Below are 23927 nucleotides of genomic sequence, written 5' to 3' on the forward strand. Positions count from 1 at the left end.
GAGCATCGATCTGCACAACTGGGAACCGATGATATGTGTCAACCAAGTCAGCGAGCCTGACCGCCCGATCCCATTAGTGCGACAAGCATAGTCACCTTTTATGGCAAGCATGGTGTCCCCATGTGGGGAATCGAAGTTTGGTCTTCAGCGTGACAAGCTAAGGCTTTAACCATTAGGCTACCCCCACCCTGCCCGCTCTTGGGTGTATCAAAGGCAACTGTATAGAAGGTACTTACCGGGTTCAGCTTTCAAAGTGAGTTATCTCTAATATCCGTTCATTTGTAATCTGCAAATTTGCTAATAATTTTACGAATCCAGCCAGTTTTACCATAAACGACAACAAAACAGTAATCAAAGCATGCCCAGTGAAAATGTCGTAGTGTACTGAATCCAACCCGAAGCCAAACCTGACTAGCGAACGCTTGGACCATTAAGCTACAAGAGCCGCCCTCCACCCCCACTCCCACCCCTCTCCCCCATCCACCCCACCCCAGTTATGTCTAAAATAATTTATTACTCGCCCGTTGAAGATACTGCAGTGTAATATTTTCACTTCAATATTACACTAGTGTAATAATACTTGACGTATGACGTCAAAATGGTTCAAAGTTGTGACGTCACAATGCTAATGTTGATGTCGCGATTTTACTAGACCTTGCTTGACTTGAAAGCTGAGTGTCCTCACACTGTAGGCAATTTCGCCGCAGTTTCTGTCAATTTATGTTGGCGAGTAATAAACAGAATACAAACCTCGCTTCCGTGAAATACCGTTTTCATTATACTCGTTAAAGATTTAGTATCAAACGAGCTTTCGCTCGTTTGATACCAAATCATTAACTCGTTTAATAAAAATGGTATTACACGGAAGGTCGTTTAGTATCTTCTATGTATGGAATGGATACTGACACCTATCAGCCGCTGTCACCACATCGTGTCACAGACTACAATCACTTCATTACTTCTCTAAGTGGCACCGCAAAGTCGGCATGATATAGCGGAACAAGTATTTTGGCTTCACAATTTCTTCATTACAGCACAAGGGAGAGTCAAAGAGGCTTTGTCATTTTACAGACACTTACACTGTTACGACCACACCTTCTCTACTACGACCACACCTTCACTTGACTACACCTTCACTGTTAAGATAACACCGTCATAGCTACGACCACATCTTCATTGCTACGACCACATCTTCTTTACTACGACCACTCATTCACTGCTATTACACCTTCAGTGCTACGCTACACTTTCACAGCTACGCTACACTTTCACAGCTACGATACACTTTCACAGCTACGATACATTCAATCCTATAACTACACCTTCGCTGTTACAAAATTGACCACTATAGAGACACTTAACCAGTTTACAAACACTTCGCCGCTACGATATCACCTTTAAAGTTGCGATACACTTTCACTGCTACGATACATTTTCACTGCTACGATACACTATCAAAGCTACGATACACTTTTCAGCTACGATACACTTTCACAGCTACGATACACTTTCACAGCTACGATACATTCACTCCTACAACTACACCTTCGCTGTTACAAAATTGACCACTATAGAGACACTTAACCAGTTTACAAACACTTCGCCGCTACGATATCACCTTCAAAGTTGCGACACTTTCACTGCTACGATACATTTTCACTGCTACGATACACTATCAAAGCTACGATACACTTTCACAGCTGCGATACACTTTCACAGTTACGATACACTTTCACAGCTACGATACATTCACTCCTACAACTACACCTTCGCTGTTACAAAATTGACCACTATTGAGACACTTAACCAGTTTACAAACACTTCGCCGCTACGATATCACCTTCAAAGTTGCGACACTTTCACTGCTACGATACATGTTCACTGCTACGATACACTATCAAAGCTACGATACACTTTCACAGCGATACACTTTCACAGCTATGATACACTTTCACAGGTACGCTACACTTTCACAGCGACGATACACTTTCACAGGTACGCTACACTTTTCAGCTACGATACACTTTCACAGCTACGATACACTTTCACAGCTACGATACATTCAATCCTACAACTACACCTTCGCTGTTACAAAATTGACAACTATAGAGACACTTAACCAGTTTACAAACACTTCGCCGCTACGATATCACCTTTAAAGTTGCGACACTTTCACTGCTACGATACATTTTCACTGCTACGATACACTGATGTTTTGTGTTCTTTTAACCTGATAGTCAGTGCTCGACCAGTTTCACCAAAATATGTCTCTTTACAACTGCATTGGATCTGGTAGACATATATTGGTGAAACTGGTCGAGCACTGACTATCAGGTTAAAAGAGCACAAAACATCAGTTCAAAATTTGGATCAGAAGTCTGCTGGATGTGAACACATCATGCACAACCCCAATCACAAGATTGTTTGGGACAACACCAGGACATTAGTTAGGAACGCCAATGACTTAAAAAAACGGAAGCTCCTAGAAGCCATTGCAATCAAGCGGAACAATCCCTCAATCAACAGAGACGGAGGTGTTTACTTACCCAATGCATGGAACCACCTTATCCTCAGTGACTAATCTTTATCCAAACATCTTTACCTGTAACTCGTTAACCTAATCAACACAAGCCTGCACACCAATCAGTTGACGCCTGTACATAAGTTGAAGCCTGTACATCTATCAATCCAAGCCCGTACATCAATTAATAGAAACCTGTATATCTTGTTACCCATTGTTATCAGTCTACTGTTATGTGTATATATACTACAACCCTTTAGTTTTACCCTCACTTCACCTGAAGAAGAGACTAGAATCTGTCTCGAAACGTTGTGACCTTGTATAATAAAGAAGTTGAACCATAAAGCACTTTTAGTTTGATTCCTCCAACTTCTAAATGCCTTTGAAACAACTTAACAGACACTTCACCGCTACGATATCACCTTCAAAGTTGCGACACTTTCACTGCTACGACATCTTCACTGTTACGATAACACCTTCACTGCTTCGATACACATTCACTGTTACGATAACACTTTCACAGCTACGTCACACCTTCACTGCTACGCTACGATACAGCTTCACTGCTGTGATAACATCTTCAAAGCTAAGACACTTTCACTGCTACGACATCTTCACAGTTACGATAACACCTTCACAGCTACGACACACCTTCACTGCTACGATACAGCTTCACTGCTGTGATAACATCTTCAAAGCTAAGAGACTTTCACTCCTACGACACCTTCACAGTTACGATAACACCTTCACTGCTACGACACACTTTCACTGCTATGATGACACCATCAAAGCTGAGACACTTTCCCTGCTACGACCACACCTTCTCTGCTACGACATCTTCACTGCTACTATACACCTTCATTGTTACGATAACACCTTCACCTCTACGACAACCGAAGAATTAACCCCTGTGAGACCGAGCCAACTGTATATGAAGCTCGGAATACACACATCTTTCGCTGAAACATACCAAACAATTTGTAGGCTAGGTATGGGTGTAATCATTAAGGCAACAGTTAAAACATGTTTTAACGGGGCGTAGCGAAATAAATATGTCTTAATACATACATTCTCCTGACAGTCGACGGAATATATCCATTGCACTCTCGGCATGAAGTCAACTGTCTTATAAAAAGCCGCATAGCAAACTACTAAAACTCCGAGCAAGTATTCCAGCCATTACGGGCGAATTATATTGAAAAGTCGATAAAATCCTTTCACAATCATAGTCAATTCACGTTGGGCGTCTTTTGTAGTGAGTACACGGTATAGATTTTCAACTGAATTTATGAACAGATACTGGTGAAAATAGTCAATATGAACTTGAAATAGCCACGTGTTCTGCGAAGGGTTTGATTGGTTCATTGTGACGTAAAACGTAACAGTGTGGGTGGAGGGACCTTTTGGACCTTTCACCCTCGCAAGCACATCGCCATCACGTGACCGATATGTGGTCGTGAAATGTGATAATTCAATAACATGTACTCACTACAAAAGACGCCCAACTTGAATCGACTATGATTGTGAAAGGCCGTTTGTAGACTGAGACTTAAACCCTTTGTGCAAATACAAACCGCCATGATTTATTTTCTCAAAACATGTTCCATACTAATTATAACATGAGTGAGTGAGTGGAGTATTGTTGCAACATTCCAGCAATATCAGGGCGGGGGAAACCAGAAATGGGCTTCACATGGCGTCGTGTTTTGGAAAGTGCCATTTCGGTTCCCAGTGGAGCTGACCGATGCTCATGATTTTGATCACTGAAGTTCCTGGTCCAGGCTCGATTACAAGCCATCACCATATAGCTACAATTTTACGGGTGCGGCGTAAAACGTATCTCATTCACTCACTCAGTTTTTAGTATTTCCCGTAAAGCGGGTATGTTATGCTCGGGAAACTGAAAATAAAACCATGTTTTTGGCTCATATGTCAGAAATGCCAGCATATATGAGATAAAAATGACTTCTTCATGTGACGTCATTGCCTGTGCGAGCACTTTCCCGCTCGCTGACATCACACTTCTCGCGCGGCTGCCAGTTCCTCACATCTTACACCTACGCACTGTTTATAATGGGTAACTAACTATTACAGCTGTTTTCAAGTCTCCACCCGCGCAATCTATACACGACAAAATATGTTAGGGATATTGTATTTGTTATGATTGATATTAGATCTATATGTCTATATGTGATATATCACATATATATGGTCATCGTAATTTCAAAACTTACGAATATCCCTATGTTTGTTCACTACATATAACCTCTCTGTTCTTTCTTCTAACTTAGATCAACCTTAATTTTTACTGACCGCTTCTAATCTACTCAAATAAATTGTAAACTGTATTATATGTCACTAATCCCATATCAAGAATAAAACTGTCAGTCAAACGTTGCAAGTGCAATACATTCATGCAAGTGATATTGATCGAGGGGCAGCAGTGTGCAATATTGAGACCTGTGCTGTCTTTAGGCAGGGTTCTGGAATATACTTCAGAGTACTACAACCCAGGAGAATCTTGATGAACCTTTTCCTTGACTATGTAAAGGAGCTAACTCTTGCCTCCATATCAAGTAACAAGGAGATCATCAGTTGCGTTGAGATCATTCTTACCCTGGGTACTATGCCTGTTTTGGAAAGGGGCGGTGGATGGCCCAGTGGTTAAAGCGTTCGCTCGTCAGTAATCAAACTACTCTGCATAAATGCTTTGTTAATGTTGTTCGGCAATACGAATAGTATTGACATTGAATTGTGAAATCCCAAAGTGAACACTGGATCGTGTAAGTAAGAGAGTGAGTTTGGTTTTACGCCGCTTTTAGCAATATTTCAGCGATATCACGGTGGGGGACACCAGAAAATGGGCCTCACACATTGTACCCATGTGGGGAATCGAACCCGGATCTTCGGTGTGACGAGCGAACGCTTTAACCACTAGGCTACCCCACCGCCCCCTGGATCATGTTATTGGAAAAGTGTCCTTTCAGACTAGTATCTGTAGTTTTTCATTTTATGTTTTGGCTTATTCGTTTGAAATAACTAAAAGACACTCCAGCATTGGTATCGATAATCCGACAAAGAAAACGGGAAGGTTTACAATATGTCACATTTATGCATATAATGGAATAAACATCATTATTTGTTTTTTTTAGGTTTGTAGCTCTCGACACAGTTGATATTCAGAACTTCAATGTACAGGTCTAGAATCTTAACGATGTTTGAAATCAATGTCATTCTCACATTACAGAACATGATTAGGAAGACAATTACAAGCCTCACACCACCTTCTGCAACTCAGTATGGTCCCAAAATTAATTCTCCCACATCAGTGATGTCTGTTGCTATAAGCACTGTCGGGAACTCCAATTACATCTCCAAGCATGGTATGTACATCATTTGTGAAAACATATCCGCGGAAATGCGAATGACGTCAGTAAATGCGTCTGCTATGGATGAACTTTAGAAACCTTTTAGTAACAACGAGTAATACAATCTTTGCATTCACCACAATTAATGTGTAAGTCGCGAAACTAAGCAAAGAGTTCATCTGGGTTTGTTTGGCTTGTATTCACATCTAACGGCAAACACATTAATTGGTATAACAACACCTCGTCTCGTCTCACGTCACATCAAATCAGATCTCATCTTCAGGATTATGTTGATGAGTATTAGACAAGATCTGTAACGTTTAGAGTAGTTTCTGGCATGGTACTTCCATGTACAGGTCTGAATATTAACGATGATGAAAATCAATGTCATTCTCATATGTTGAGAATGATTGCATCAGTCTACATTTTTGTCTAGTATCTCAATCTCAGCAATGACTTCATCCGGGTTTGACTGGCTTCTGATCTAACGGCAAAAATATTAATAAGTGTAACAACACGTTTTGGCCACAAGTGTATGTTCATGAGTGTTAGACAAGATCTGTAACGTTCAACGTAGCTTCGGACATCTTACTATCAGAACGATGGAAGAGTGTAACAGTACATCCCCCATTCAATACATTCCCATATATATAGCTGAATCTGTATGTGTGGTTAACACAGTCTTTCTCATTTTGGTGATCGGCTTGACTCCTTCTCTCAAGGGGTTTTCTGGTGTTTTGCTAATGAACGAACAAGTTGCCTGTTTAATGCAACGAGTCTCAGCTGGGATGTTTCTCTACACCATGAGGAAAGCACGGAGTAGAACCATGAATGAAATCATGCAGGTTTTCACGGAATCAGCTCATTCTGCAAGCATATGTCTTCTGTTTGTCATCAACGTCAATTTGTATGCGGCTGTGTGCAAGGGGACGTCCTACAAGACACTCATCACGTGGAAAAGGGTTGTTATCATCATCACAACAGCTTGGATAGTGTGCTTTGTTTGGGGATGTATGCCCTTGTCCTATGATTTTTTTGTGCTAGACTGTGACACAGTCTTTTTGGTATCCAATCCGAATGGTGTAACAAGATGGCGAACAGTGGGGTACCTTCTACAAAGTACTTTTGTAATAATTGGTAGTATAGTGATACTATTGAAAGTCCGCTGTTACAGGACAAGAGTGCAACCAGATTACACACTCAGAAATATGTCTGCGACACGGAACAAAATGAAATTGGTCAAACTAACCTTTGTAGTGGTCATGATTCAAGCTATAACGTTTACTTACACACAACTTTTGGTCAGTTTTTCCGGTTCAAATGGAATCAGTGTTTTACGATTACTGGCACCTTTTGCCTTTGTGCTGGACAGGATTTATAATTGTTTCCGATTGTGTTTCTATCTGTGTCTGTACAAACCGATGTGGGAGACCACCAAATCCCTCCTGGGCTGTTGCAGGGTGAACGTGAACCCGCGAATCATTAACGTCGCTCCCACACAGATGACAGAACGTGGACAAGGGGCCAATGCCAGTCCCGCCAACAGGGACGTCTCCATCAGCGTAATAACGTCATAACCGTCCACAGGAAACACATAAAATTAACTTGGGAACATAAACCCATCCCACTGAAGACATGGCCGAGAAAGAGATAACCAGTATTTTCCACTATGTTTCATCACACAACGCTTTAACGTCTATCAAACCCACAGGGAACTTACCTGGACCCACCCTGTTTTGGGAACCTGTTTTTGTTGACGAGTGGTATCAGTGGCATCTGTGTGTATTTGTACAGTGATCTGCTAATGGAGTCATAGCAGGCGATCCATAAGGCTTCCAAACTACCCCAAGCACCATGGGGATACTATTAGGAGATAAACATCATGTGTTGGCCAATTTCCGGGTGTTATTGAGTATTTGAAGCACGGGAATGCATTTGGAACCGACGGCTAAAGGGGTTTTAGTGTCTGCACTCGTTTACATCGAATACGGACACAGCAGTGAAGTGTCATCAGCTGGCCGTTTCAGCTGGTTCCCATGGTAGCGTCTGCAGCTGCTCATTTGTGACGTCATTCTAACTTTACGTCACAATATGATTTGAATGACGTCACCACTGTTGATGACACAACAAAACAATTGTTTACGTGTCAATACGCGGTGAATAGTCTTTCAGTTTCCGGGAATCTAATACCATTTAATCATGTTTTTCAACCAATCAGATTACAGAACACAGTGACTTTTGGTTTACAATTTAAATTATCTTGTTTTATTGAGAAGTCATTCGATTCCAGGAAGGTATTTTAGTATACATTATGTGGTCGAGTGGTAAATATCTTCTTTTCAGTAACAACACAAGCAGAGATCCAGTTCTATTTCCCTTTAATCCATCAGATGGCCATGTTGGTTTGGAGACACACAGTAACCACGTGCTCTCTCTCTCTCTCAGTTACTCAGTCTATCTGTCATCTGCTCTTTTCTCTCTCTACCTCTCTTATCAGTTATCTAAACCACTGCGTGTGCAATCCTTATCCTGTGCGCCTTAAGTGAAAGACAGTGAAATGCATGAATATTAACCCCAAATACCAACCCAGTGTTGAAACATGTGTCTGACAGGAATCTTCCAATTACCTTAAGTAGGAGAGAAAGATAACCTAGACACATTAACAATGGATATATCTTAATTAATTATATTCTATTATGATTATTACACCACCTTATCACAATTACCACAGACGGGAATTACAGGTGAAGTGTTATTTACGTTAAAGTCCATGTGTCTCAGTTTACAATCATGTGTAGAGTTTGATAATATGCAAACGAGATGAAAAACGTAATAGAGATTAATAACGTAATCTAGGTGCAACAATTAGTGATATTGTAGACACGTTGACGGAAAACTGTAGGACGGCCAAAACATGTTCTTAATTATGTCAATAACTAATTCTTTTGTAATGAAAAAAGAAAACAGCTTAGTAATTTATTCTGCATATTTTAGTCAGATTGCGTATACTAGGTAAAATCAGTTCAGCGATGTGAACAGCAAACTGCCAGAAATGAAACTTACGTAAATCTCACTGCCGGAAATGAGGCTTACGTAAATCTCACTGCCAGAAACGGGTCAGCGCGCTAGACCATTTAAAAGGCATGATAATCTCACTGCCAGAAATTGGACTAAATCATTCTTTTGTAAAGATATTGTTGAAATGTTGCTTCATATTCTACTCAGTTTTGTAATTACCGTTGTTGATTGTGTGATATATTGTGTGATACAGTTGAAACTTGTTGTGGCGAGTTTTGTTTTGGCTGGCATGTTCACCATCCAATCCTTTCCAGTGGAATAGGGGCGGTGGGGTAGCCTAGTGGTTAAAGCGTTCGCTCGTCACGCCGAAGACCCGGGTTCGATTCCCTACATGGGTACAATGTGTGAAGCCCATTTTCTGGTGTCCCCCGCCGTGATATTGCTGGAATATTGCTAAAAGCGGCGTAAAACTAAACTCACTCACTCACTCACTCCACTGGAATAACTGTAATCTTGGATTCAGTGTTGCCCTATCGGGGTTCGTGGATAGTTGCTTTGAACTGGTTACATGTTAGTCTGGATATTGAATACAAACAAGTAAATATGAACCGTCGTGTCTGAAACCTGAATGCGAACACATTTGGAATTGGGTCTTCGACTTTGAGTTTATAATCACTATTGCATTCTGTGACATATGATTCAAACATCCTAATTAAGGTTGTTAATAGTAACTAGAGTTTCTGCAGGGTATTGAAATGTAGATTTTATTTGAAACAAAATGACCCGTGAAGGTCCCGGGGTAGAACAGGCCTTCAGCAACCCATGTTTGCCATAAAAGGCGACTCAGCTTGTCGTAAGAGGCGACTAACGGAATCGGGTGGTCAGGCTCGCTGACTTGTGATACGTCATCGGTTCCCAATTGCGCAGATCGATGCTCATGTTGTTGATCACTGGATTGTCTGGTCAAGACTCGATCATTTACAGACCACCGCCATATAGCTGGAATATTGCTGCGTCTGGCGTAAAACTCACTCACTCACTTGGTTCCACATCTCTTGCTAGCACTGTAACACTTTACGAAACCCTGATCTCCTGATAAAGACTTGGATAATGAAGTTTGAATTATGCCTTCTGATAAGGTTACGAATTCCTCTGAGCACAAATCGAGCTGGTTCCTCGAGAACTTGCCTTGGAGGACACCAGCAGAGGAGGCGATTGTATACTGTCCGTTGTCACTCACGTTGGTGATCACAACTAGAACGTTCCTCACATCATCACCAATCACGAGCTCTTGAAAACTTCTCTCATCACGACCACCATGTGCAACGTCAGAGGTCTAGTCAGCGTGAACATGGTAGACTGGTTGATCTTCCAGTGTCTTCCTTCTTTTCATGAGTCGCTGATGAGTCTCCACACTCAACAGTCTCATACATGGACAGGAAACACTAATCTTAGTGCGCCTTCTTTTCTTAGTGCGCCTTCTTTGATGTCACTGGGGCAAGTTGTTTAAGCTATGTAATTGTGGCACAGTACTTTTGTTTGTGGATTAACACTTTCTTTAGCATTGTTTCTTTAGTGTTTGTTTAAGGCATCATAAGCTCAATCTTTAGAAACTATTTGCACGGATGTATCAGTGTGTCATAAATATCTGTTTGTCTATACTGTCCTTGATTACTGCAGAGTGTTTGTTTAAGAGAAACAATGCGCATCATGTGTTGTTTTTTTTGGAACATTCAAAACAGATACATTGAAACTGATGCATTGACTAAATTGTTGAATCAAACTGGATCTCTTTCTTTGACCAAATGACTGATCGTTTTAGTAATTTGACCAGATTTACTATAACATGTACAATTTATCATGCTGAAAAACAAAACCACGCAATTTTGTTTTTCGCCTGGATGTCTAATTGTAATTACATGTAACTCAGGAAGGTTTGTGAATAATGTCAGTATTCGGTTTTTCAATACATCAGCAAAACGTTCAACTAAAGTTGACGATTGTTTTCACAGTAATGTTCGTGAACAACGTTGTACACATGTGTTTACTGTCTTTTGTTCGTCAGTATATCTTACTGTGTTTATCTCTATTACATTAAACGGACCTCCGCACTGTGCTTTTGGTGATTTTTAATGCTGTTTTGGTATACAATGTTAGAAGTGGAAATTACAGAGAAGATTTAGAATCTACAGTAGACGTCAATGTTTGTTTTCGATTCTGAATATTTACCGGAATTTAATGTATGGGAAGTGGGTTTGCCTTGACTGTTTTGTGTGTATATAAATTCTTTTCAAATGATTTTCTGTGAGAAATAAATGAACGCCACTTCAGCATAAATCTTGGAGTTATATTGATGCACACCAGTGACTGGGTTTGTATGTAAATAAAGCTGTTCTATCCTGTTTATAAGGGATGTCCACTATTTGTCTCTTACTACACTACCATTTCTGAACTTGTCAGCCAGTGAATAGCTTTGAACAAACAAAATCCTGATATTCATCAGAACCATATTTTTGTTCATTCAACGCAACCGCAGAGTTCTAGTTCTTTTTCTGAAACAAAAACCAACTTTGGGGAGGGGGATGCGGGGATGGGTCTTTTGCTAAGGTTAAAAGGTTTCTGGCCATTAGGAAATGGTGCTCGTGATGCTGGCGAAGAGATGGGGAGCTGGGTTGGGGAGAGAGAGGGGAGACAGAGAGAGAGAGAGAGGCGAGGTAGAGAGAGAGGGAGAGAGAGAGGGGCGAGGCAGAGGGAGAGAGGCGAGGTAGAGACACGTGGGGAGAGAGAGGGGCGAGGCAGAGGGAGAGAGAGGCGTGGCAGAGAGAGAGAGAGAGAGAGAGAGGCGAGGTAGAGAGAGAGGGAGAGAGAGAGGGGCGAGGCAGAGGGAGAGAGGCGAGGTAGAGACACGTGGGGAGAGAGAGGGGCGAGGCAGAGGGAGAGAGAGGCGTGGCAGAGAGAGAGAGAGAGGCGAGGTAGAGAGAGGTGGGGAGAGAGAGGGGCGAGGCAGGGAGAGAGAGGCGAGGCAGAGAGAGAGAGGCGAGGCAGAGAGAGAGAGGGTTGGGGTGGGGAGAGAGGCGAGGCAGAGAGAGAGAGACTGGGTAGGATGGACAAGTAAAAGGAAGTGAAGAAGCTGCAGACATTGAAGTCATTCTGGTTATCTGCTCCACAAAGGGCAAACACTGGTGCTGTTGTGCATGTGCCGACAAGTCATCGAGGTACATCTTGACACATTTTCACATTCGGGTGTACGGGTGTAGAGGGAACATTTATTTGAACATTTAAGGGTCACATGCAGCCGAAAACTCAAACATAATTAAAACACAGCTACCACTTATTCATGATATATGAAATGCATTTCTGATTAAGAAAAAACAAATCAACAAAATGATAAGCGTATAATCGCAAATCAAAAGCGCAATATTTTGTACTTGGGTTTACCTCCCTCGAAACGAAGCAGCCGCGACACCGAACCCAGTCAGTGTTGGGGGGTGTTCACTCCAGTGTAACGAAGCTTTTTGATTGGCCACTGGTTCATTTGAACGTTTGAACTCCGATTTCGCGGGCCTTTTTTCATAGCGTTTTTTCAACTTTATAGGTTGAATTGGCATTTTGGATGATTTGTTTCCGTAAGTGCATACCGAAAGGTATCAGAATCTGCAAAGTTGTGTTTTACGCTGCATGTAACCTTTGAATATTTCTTGCTCTCCAGTTGTGATTAAATTATTATCTAAATATGAGTATTTCTACCTGTTTAACTATGAATATTTCTTGTTGTGTAATAATGAATATATCCACCTATTTAGCCATTAATCTTTCTCGTTATGTAATGATGAACATTATCAGATCACAGGCAAATTGTAGCGCAAATGGGGTTGCGCAGCATAAAGAATATAAAAGGTTTTCTTATATGCCAGCGAAGCGAGCAAAGGTTGGCAACGTACATTCCTCGCTTCGGATCGAAAAATATTTTTCATGTCAAAATAAAATATCGCCACCATCAAAGGTACACTCCCGTTTCCTCACTTGGCTGTGCTGTCACATTTCTTACCCCATCTTTAGTAATTACTCACGTGAAATATGTTTTATTCAACATTTTAAGCGCCACTCGTTGACAACACTGAAATAGTCTGCACACAAAGTTGACTCCAAGGTTTTTTACACCTGGTCAGAGATGCGGCACATCCAAGCTCGCTGGATTAGTATCCTGGCGCCTTACACAGCTCGCCCACCGCGCATCCAGTTATTTAGCCATGCGTCTTTCTCGTTATGCAATTGTATATGACAGGAAGTCACTTACGGCCTCATCCTTGTCGTAAAAGGCGATTATCGGTTATCGGGTGATCAGGCTCGCTGACTTGGTGTACACTTGGCATCATACCACTATCACGGAGCTCATGATGTCGATCACTGGTTTGCTTACTCCTGGCTTAAATATTTCATTACAGAACACCATCATGTTGCTATAAACTTACTAAGCGTGTTCGAAATAGAAACGCCACAGCTTCACAGCGTATTCATAATTATTCAATTATTCTCTAAATGTAAACTTTGGGTAATTAGTTTTCGCAGTATTGATGATCTTGTTAGCCGAACATTAAAAAGAAGGAAGATCCCCTACTAAGAGGATATGTTAAAGAAGCTGTAATGCATAGACCTCTCGTTGTTGTACAGACCCCAAGTTGATGACTCTGAAACACTTCAACACTGACACTGCAACACTGACTCGGGACAGATACCATCCACTATCCTGACGCCGTCTCATATCTGCTGAAGCTGTCCTGAATTTTATATCATATTTGTCATTTAACTACCTAAATGTTTTATTGATGTACTTTTGTAATTTATGAAATGTGACATCAACCCATTCACGTGTTTCACAAATATGGTATTACACGGGCCATAGTTCAGCATTCTCTATTTATCATATAAAACTTACGATTATTATGCATTTTTTCTACAGAAAAAGTAGTATGCCTCTGGTGTGCAGTGATGTAACGGCAATGCCACTGGGTCGGAGTCCTGATGTCCCGGCTGAACCTGAACTTAATGGAAGGACGGATGTGCTAAGTATTTTGCACATTATACTCGCTAATTTCGTATTTTACCTTTTTCTTTATTTTGTACTTCTCTAGATCTTTGTGATGAAATTATTCTTCCAATATTAATATTTGTACCCCAAGAGATGGAGCATGGTTGCGCCATACATTGTAGAGACCACTGTGTGGGGAAGTTGACTTCGTTAACCGCTGAAGTCCAAGACTTGAAGGAAGTAATCCTTCCCAGGAACCCATGCTTGCCATAAAAGACGACTGTGTTTGACGTAGGAGGCGACTAACGGCATCGGGTGGTCAGGCTCGCTGACTTGGTTGACACCTGTCATTGGTTCCCAAGTGCGCAGATCGATGTTCATGTTGGTCACTGGATTGTCTGGTCCAGACCGCCGCCATATAGCTGGAATATCACTCACTCACTCACTCACTCACTCACTCACTCACTCACTCACTCACTCACTCACTCACTCACCCACCCACTCACTCACTCACTGGAACAGGAAATCCACTCCTTACACCTAAGGCGTGACAGTGAAGAAAAGGTTGGTTAAAACATATTAAATTTAAATAGTAAGTACAAATATGTAAAATATGAACATAATGAGAACTTAAGTCACCTGTCATTCACCTGAACACATTGAAAAAACACACAGTTAAAATATTGCTGTTTCATTTAATATGCATTGTCAACTTATACTTTAGTGGCAACGTAATATTATTGGCACAGCTGAAAGCCTTCCTTCTGTAGGTATATGTACAATGGAAGTAAACATGAAATATGTATTTGAGTGTGTTGAGGACTGTGCACTAAATATGTTGAAAAGACTGGTGTTTAATTGAATCTGTGTGTACAGGTGCTACTCTACACAAACCTACCCTACGTGGTCTTCAAGAGCATCTCTTCCATGCTGGAACGCTTCGACCTGAACTACCATGCTGGATGGAAACCTTCAACTGTATCCTTGGAAAATCAACTTTTCATAAACTCTCATGAAACTTACCATGAACAGCAAAAATCTCGATATGGCCCAAATATTTAATGTGAGCCGTACAGTTTCCAATATTTTCAATACTCTCGTCTATAATTGCATAAACTCTTTTCAGGTGATATGGATAACTACATGCCCAGTCAGACTAAGTGAAAATGCAGCATGCCGAAGTCTTTTGAAGATTATGCTATCGATGCTATCGACATGTCTCAGGATATCCCCAAAGACCCTGACTGTCAAAATATAGAGCGAACAGCAACTACAAGCTGTTAAAGCTGTGACAGCTGTGGCACCCAATGGCGGTCTAGCATACTGCAACAGTCTATATCCTGGTTCAGCATCAGGTGTAGCTATTATTAGCCATTCAAATCTGTTGTCTACTTTCAAACGAGGTGATCTTATTTTAGTTGATAAGGGTTTTACTATTCATGAAATATTGCCAAAAACGCAAGAACACTAAAAGATCAAATTAAAGTTTTCTTTAATAAATATAAATGTCCCATTATGAAGGAAACAAATGCGACGTTTCGATTCAGGTTCTTGTATCTTGTCAAGCATGTAAGGATACAAGAATCTGTATCGAAATCGGGGGTGGGAGGGGCATGTAATTGCAAGGGAGCTAACTCTGGATGACACAATATATTGCAGAATCTGAATCACATCGCGATAATCGTATCGCGAGATACTGCACCTGTATATACCGGTTAATCAGTAATATTGCACAGAGGTGTTCGGTGGGGTAGGCCAGTGGTTAAAGTGTTCGTTCATCACACCGAATGCCTTGGTTCGAAGCTGAGGCCCATTCTAGTGATTCCCGCCCTTATATTGCTCTTATATATTGCCCTTTCTAAAACCTGCGTAAAACTATACTCACACACTGTTACTGGTGAAATGTCGAATTAAAACGCATTCACCTTTCTACAAAATGTTGTTTTAGTTACCTTAGGGCCTTTGCTTTCGAGTTCCTTGGACTCACGTTTTTTAGCATGTGGCGACTTTATCTTTGGGTTGGTGGTTTCAATTACTTTGTATAGATTGTCATTCGTAACTACTCGGGTCATTCCGGAAAGCTGGATTCTTGCAGGTTACGGAAAGAGGCGAGTAGTTACGAATGTATAGATTGTGTGTCCACGAATGTCGCCAAGATATGATGTTACTCCTGATGCTGACCCGTGACGATCCGTGTTAGAATTCAGTAACTCAGACATCTTCAGTAATTCATGTAAAAGAGGCGACTAACAGGATCTGATGTTCAGGTTCGCAGATTTCGTTGACACATGTCATCATATCCCAACTGTTTAGATTCATGCTCATGCTGTTGATCACTGGATTGTCTGGTCCAGACTTGGTTACTGAATATTACAGACCGCCCACAAATGGCAAGACACATATTGTGCGGCGTAAAACTAAAGGAACATATATCATGAAATATACCACGCATGGTATATCAAGGAATTCATGACCCATGACATATCATGGGATATATCACTCATGATATATCAAGGAATATTTTCCTCATGGTATATCATGGAATACATCATGCATGGTATATGAAGGAATATATCACTCATGACATATCATGAAATATATCAAGGAATATTTTCCTCAAGGTATATCATGGAATATATCATGCATGGTGTATGAAGGAATATATCACTCATGACATATCATAGAATATATCACTTATGATATATCAAGCAATATTTTACTCATGATATATCATGGAATATATCACTCATGATATATCCAGGAATATATCACTCATGATATCTCATGGAATGTATCACTCATGATAGATCAAGGAATATTTTACTCATGGAATATCATGGAATGCATCATGCATGACACATCAAGGAATATATCACTCATGATATATCAAGCAATATTTACTCATGTTTTTTATATAGCTAACGACTGCGAAACTGAAGGCCACAGTGGAAAATATCTCGTTAATCTTAAATGTTCATATTTCATTTAATCACCAAAATAAAAGACCTATTTCTTACAGGATATATCACGTGTCGGTTAACCTTTGCCTTTCTAGTCATGTGCAACAATTACGTATCATATACCCACGCGCACAGAGATAGAAGAAAGTCGAATGTTGAAGGATGACCATCCTTGCCCTGGTAATACTGGTGTTAGTTTTTCACTGCAGTCTTTGTAACGAGAACCTAAGACTTTCAACCTCCAACAAGATACAGATTGCATGTGCTCAGTTGAGAACATCCAGCTGTTCTTACGTTGTCCGATGGGATCTCCGCTGTGCCCAAGTAGGACTCACGGTGAATGCGACGACAAAAGGTAAGCCTCCAGTTTCGGACTTGAAATGAATCGTCTTCACCCAGCTCCAGTGCCTGGTCGTGTTGGTAGATTTCTTGTCTGGTCAGTAGGTTCAGTAGTTGAATGGTTGTTAATGGCAGAGGCAGTTTAAAAGTTTTTCATATTAAATGACAGTTTAACCTGGACCTCTAGCTTCGAAAGCCCAAAAGTGGTCTAAGACCTCCAGGCTTGTGTCTGAAGTGTGTCTTCGCGCAGCTCCAGCTTTGTGTGTTCTTGTCTGGCCAGTAGTTGATTGGGTGCTTATGGCCTGCGGCTGATAATGTGACTATTTATGTTGCACAGTTGTAAGTTTATCTGAGGTCTTGAAGAGTTTAATCTTGGCCTGCATCTTCATTCGTGACCAACTCATTCCGGGACAAGCCGAATAGCGACTCGTGACTCCTGCTTTGTGTGGTCATAATTAGTAGGTTTCTTGTCTGGCCAGTTGTTTCAAAGTTGAATGGGTGCTTATGGCCTGCAGTAGGTATATGTGACAATTCATGTTGTACAGTCATCTGAGGTCTTGAAGAATTTAGTCTTGGCCTTCAGACTCAAAAGTATGTTTCGTTGGAGACCTTTTGTACCCTTGTAAGCTTTTAGTGTTAGTGTTTGTCTTCACCACTACTTCATCACGTGGATCTCCATGATATGATTGATGGCCAAAAGCTGTTCCCGACTGACAGATACATGGCTTGTTACTAAATGAATCTGGTGGTCAGACTCCATAACGTGGCTGATAGCCTAAACTCGTTCCCGATTCACAGAGACAGTTAGTTACCACGGCGTTCTACCAAAGACTAAATAGATCTGACAGTCAGATTTATAAGGTGGATACCTTTAACTCACAAAGAACGACTTATTGCAATGATTCACAGCTATAGACTGCGGTTCAAAACAATATTGTTTGGGGAGTAGTTTGAAAGTCATGTGTAAAATATTGAATTTGTCATTGTTATCCAGTTATCCTGCCCAACAAATATGTTGTGTGTTATCTGATAATTCTTAGGTTTATGGATAACAACTTCTTAGAATTATTCCTCACGACGTTTCAGGGCTTGTTCTAACCCCATCATCAGGTTGCGTGAGTGAATGAGTTTAGTTTTACGCCGCACTCAGCAATATTCCAGCTATATGGGGACGGTCTGTAAATAATCGAGTCTGGGCCAGGCAATCTAGTGATCAACATCATGAGCATCGGTCTGCGCAATTTGGAACTGATGACGTGTGTCAACCAAGTCAGCGAGTCTGACTACCCGTTCCTGTTAGTTGCCTCTTACGACAAGCAGAGTCGCCTTTTATGGCAAGCATGGGTTGCTGATGGCCTATTCTACCCCGGACCTTCACGAGTCTCATAAGATTGAACTGAACAGTAAGGCTTAACTGTTATACAAAATTTGCTATGGTTGTGGAAGCAGCTATATTGGATAAAGTTGCCGGCCCTTCAACATAAGACTAAAAGAACATAAAACTTCAGTGGCAACACACTCAAATTCTGGCTTCCAACATCAGTAATTGTATCAAGAGAAATATTTTTGAATCAATCAACTTAAGAAGATTAATGCCCGAGATCAACAGGGTGCAAGGGGTTTACCTCCCCAGCGCCTGGTACATCACCAAAATATCATAGACTATCAGCAACGCTGCTATGTAAACATACCCCTGTCCTCACTGTAATAACTCATTGTAAAAACTGACGAGGGCACCCATGTGTAAACAATAATTTCTATGTACGTACTGCTATTATTATTACTTTACATCCTATACATTTGTGAAAAAAAGTCATTGTACATATCTAAATCAATCAACAATTTTGTGTAAGGGTCTGTACATTTTTAAGTTAATCCAACAACATTTTACATATTCATTGTAACTTGTATTCATTCTATTAGCCCTTTTAGCTATTACCATTCACTTCCATTTAGATTATCTTGTCATAGCATTGTGACATCATAAGCATTGTGACGTCACGGGCAGAGTTAACAGTTGAGCCTTACTGTTCAATTTAGCCTGATGGTGTGGCTGGAACAAGCCCCGAAACGTGAGAAATAAATTCAAGAAGTTGTTGTCCATAAGATTTGTTCTGTATTACTACACCAACTTCTAAATGCCTTTGAAGAATCACAACTTCTTTATTGCTGTGAGAGCGACGTTTCGGTATATTCCTTTCAGTACTAACCCAAAATTGATAGTAAACTGATTTAGGGAGAAACAGCTGTTGCTTCATGAAATATTGACGATATAGTTACAGCCAAGAGACCAGGCTATCGTTCAGTCAAGGTTGGGAAGGAGAAGATCAACGTCAAGAAACACATGACTCCACTGTCTTGGGATGCAGCTTTGCGTGTGTGTCAGTCTGAAGGAGGGTCGCTGGTCAAGATTGACACTAAAGAAAAGCAGACAGCAATCGAGGAGAAATTCAGAATTACAAACCGTTCATTCTTGGCAGGTATTAAGAATTTTTATTTTTGTAATCTAATTGGTTTTGAAGTCGTTAAAATGTAAATGGCTTACTCGAAGAGATTGTGTTGAAGATTGAAGGACGTTTGGTTACGCAGGCATGTCTTTCACAGAATTTTGGAGGCTGTAGGCTCGACTGTAGTGTAAAAGACGGACCCTTTAAGGTTATGTAATGTAATGACATATGCATTCCTTTGGTTAGTGTTCGTTGGATCAATTTTGTAATCCTTGCTAGAGGGCATGCATGCAGCCAACATAGTGGTCCAAGCATGATGATATATTCTCACTTGATGACCATTCATCCTCTGTTTTAAATGTAAGTCTTTGATACTTCATTTATTTACTGTCCTTGGCATGAGGTCTTTTAGTGGGATTTAGAAGTTGTTGTATATGACCGAGATCTTTTATGGATAAATCTTCTTTCAATTCATTAATAAACAGCGCTTCGGAGTCATTTCAGACCCCTTCATTAGGTGAACTGACAATCGATGCTATGCATGCCATCATAGCATATAATATATAATGTCATAGCATGAACTCTCAGTTCACCTGATGAAGGGGTCTGGAATGACCCCTAAACGTTGTGTGTCAAAGAATTAAAAGAACATTTATCCATAAAAAATATTGTCCCTAACATGTTTTCAAAATGTCGTTGTCTTCGCAGGTCTGTAGGGTAGTCAGGAAATTCAACCCTTCTGACCATATATCTTACCTCACTCACTCACTCATTCGACCTCTTTCCTAAAGATCATCATAAAACCCTTACTATACGAAAGAAAAGGGATAAGATGATTCATTTATTATCCCGAAGAAGAAATGCTGTACACAATCGCTCATCAACACAGAAACCACATACAATTCAACGAAGAATACATGATCAAAAACACAAATTGATATGTTAAAGATTACAAAAATAGATGGCAATGACGCCCAATGTATGAGGCAAAGATAAATGATGAATAGATAATGATATATTAAAGATTCAAGATGAAGTGGCCACATACAATTATACTGGGGAACATTAGCAAGAAAGCATATTAAGATAACACATGATTATGTTTTTTAATATCATTTAACATTAAACTAACTCATTTGAAACGCTATTGCTTACTCAGATGAAACACGTTCGAGCTGTGTTTCTTCGCGCATGAGCAGTCATCGGTCACAAGGACATTCAGGAAATAAGACACGACTGCTGCCATTTATAATTCTACGTGCTTATTTTCAATGTGTTGTTTATAAATAGTGCAGGTACCTTGCATTTTAAGTCCAGAACTTTTTCTTTCCGTGTAATTTTGGATGCAACGTTTAGACTGAGTTTGAACAGACAGACTCCAATAAGGTAATGTATACTGAATCAAAAAAGAACCTTTACATTCTTTCTTCATTGTTATTACTGCATTGCTGACATCTGTCTATGTACTTGATACACTGGCACCCGTGAACGGCCACCTCCTCGTGGTGGATGCTGGGTAACGCCAAGAGCCGTTCACCCACGTCGTGGACCCGGGGGGATATTTGGTCTACCAATCCGTTTGCCATGGGTTGCGGCCCTGTGTCGGTGGAGGAGGGGATCCTGGTGGTTGAGGGCAATAGGGGCCTGCAACCGTGTTCCTGTTGCCTAATACACCACTTCGGCCCTGACTTCAACAAGACGGGTGCTGCAATATATGGAATCCGAGAAGGGACATTGTCGCGTTGTCGCATTGTCGCGTTGTCGCCATCTCAAAAACAAGCAAAATGAGGCAAAAATTAACCAAAGCGCGACAATGCGACAATCCGACAACGCGACATTTCGCCTATTTGTCGCATTGTCGCGTTTCGAATAACATTTTCTCTGTTCCTCCAAAGTGCGACACGCGACATAGCGACACTTTTCAAGGTCAAAATATGTCGCGTTGTCTACGATATGTAAGAATTCACTAAAACGCGACAAAGGACAATGCGACAACCCGACATTTCATCAAAATGTCGCGATGTCGCACTGTCGCGTGTCGCGCTTTGTTAAAATATTGACCATAGTATGCATTTAACATTGTACTATTCGTTGTATTCCTCGAACTCGTTCGAGGAATACAACTATAAATGAATAATGGGTACAGTAACGATCCCGGCTAGAATCCGGGGGTCCCCCCGTGTCGAATAGAGTTTTTTGTTGGTTTGTTTTTGGTGGTATAGAGAACTAGAACGTCTATTTTGTTGTTCGTGTTCTATGTCGAACACGAACGTATGTTTTATTACTGTAATATTTTCTCGAACACGAACGTACATTTTAATGCTGTGGTTTTTTTTCTAGAAGTTGTTTTCGTTGTCTGTGGTGATGTATCTCGGTTCCTTGATGACCCATGATGCTGCTGCTTGTTGGTTTGGTGTGATAGCTGGTTGATCCACGCTTATTTGTCTGTCTGCTTGGAATATGGTAGGCTTGATGCTCGGTTGGTCTGGCCAGTCTCCCGGTACGAATTTCGCCTGTAGACTTTGTTGTCTGTCGTCCTCGGTTGCTTTGTCGTTGTGTGTGTTGAATTTGTTTGCGTTTTTGTGTTGTTCCGATGCCCAGAATTGCATTTTGGGATTGAAGTGTGGGAACAGTGGTATTCTGTTTTGGATCAGCATTTCGACTTGTGCTTTGTATACTATTCTTGCCTGTACGAATCCCGTCGTGTGCGTCATTTGATTTCCCGATGTTGTGTACATGGGGTATACCATCAGGCTTGCTATTGGTGCGTACTCTGGGAATTGGTAGGCTAGGTTTGTTGTCGTGTGCATGCTGTCTGATCTTGCTTGTACCCTTTGTCTTGTGACGTCCCAGTCCGATTGTATCTCGAATGTCACTGGTGCGAATTTTGGTGATAGTTTTTCCCAGTTTTGTTTTCTTAGTGGTATCGAGTATTCGTGTTTTTGTTGCCATCCTGCTCTTTCGTACAGTGCTCCGTTCATGATCCATTGTTTTGATGGATTCTCGTGTATGTATCCTACGTCTGATTCTGGTGTTATCACGTTTGTTTCGTGATCGTTGTATAGGTCGTAGAGTATGTTTGGGTCCATTTCTGTTCTGGCTGCTTTGTTCCATTCTATGGTGTCTCCGTTCGATACCGTGTTTTCTACGAGCCATTTTTCCGGGAACGTTCCTCCTATGATGAGTCTTGGTAGTATGGTGTCCTTTGGGTCAGTTGGCATTGCGTCTTGGAAGTCGTTGTTGTGTGTTCCTCTTTGCCATATGTTTGATCTTTCTCCTCTGTACCATGTGGTGTTCGGGTCTTGATCGTCCATTGAATTGCTTATGTTTAGTGGTGTCAAGCTGTTGTCTTGATCCAGGTTTAGCAGTATTTGGAAGTTTTGTGGTATTCCTTGTCTTGGTTGTGTTACTCTTACTCCCGGTGCTTCGAAGTGGCCCTGAAATCCTGTTAGTTCGAATCCGTAGTTTTTTACTCTGTATTTGAGTGCTAAGCTTTCGAACTCTCGCATGTCTGCTGTCGTCATGGATGCTGCGCATTTGTTGTATGGTATGTAGGATAACGGACTTGCCCATTCTATTTTCACTGTGTCGTCGTTGTTTGGTTTGTATTTGTCTGGTTCTTTTCCCCAAGTGTTGTCCTTTTCGTCGTCCCATACGTTTATCGTTTTGAAGGTGTCTTTCCCTACTTGTTTTTTAAAATTGTTTTTGAAGTATTCGCACGTGTTTTCCGTGTAGATTGGTATTGTTACTATGTATGCCTTTTCGTATGTTCTTGTTATTGTTTGGAACCTTTGGTGGTCTGGATTCTGGAACGGTGCGTTTGCTGCTGCGTTCACGTTCGGTCCCGAACCGTGCGTTATTTGTGTCGCTGCTGCTCCGTGATTCGTTGTGTTCGTCCCTGCTGCCGTCGCCGGTTGTGTTGGTTGTGTTCGTGTGTTGTCCGTCATCGTGTCTTGTCTGTCTTGTGTCTGGTCTTGTTCCTGTGGATTAGTAATTTGTAAGCCTTGTTTAGTCGTTGTTTTGCTGTGTTCTTTTATTTCTTTTTGTAGTTCTTTTATTTTTTTTTCATGTTGTTTATTCTCCTTTGTATTTTTGCTATATTTATCGGTTGTGTTGTTTTTTGTTTTGTTTTTTGGTTCGTGTTCGTGTTCCGGGCCGTTCCTACTGGTTGTGGTGGGTCCCCTGGTATTACACTTTCCTGTATGTCTTTCCATCCTGTTTGTGATCTTTGTATGAATGCTTTTG

This window comes from Haliotis asinina, chromosome 13 (assembly GCF_037392515.1).
Source record: "Haliotis asinina isolate JCU_RB_2024 chromosome 13, JCU_Hal_asi_v2, whole genome shotgun sequence".
Taxonomy (NCBI): Eukaryota; Metazoa; Mollusca; class Gastropoda; order Lepetellida; family Haliotidae; genus Haliotis; species Haliotis asinina.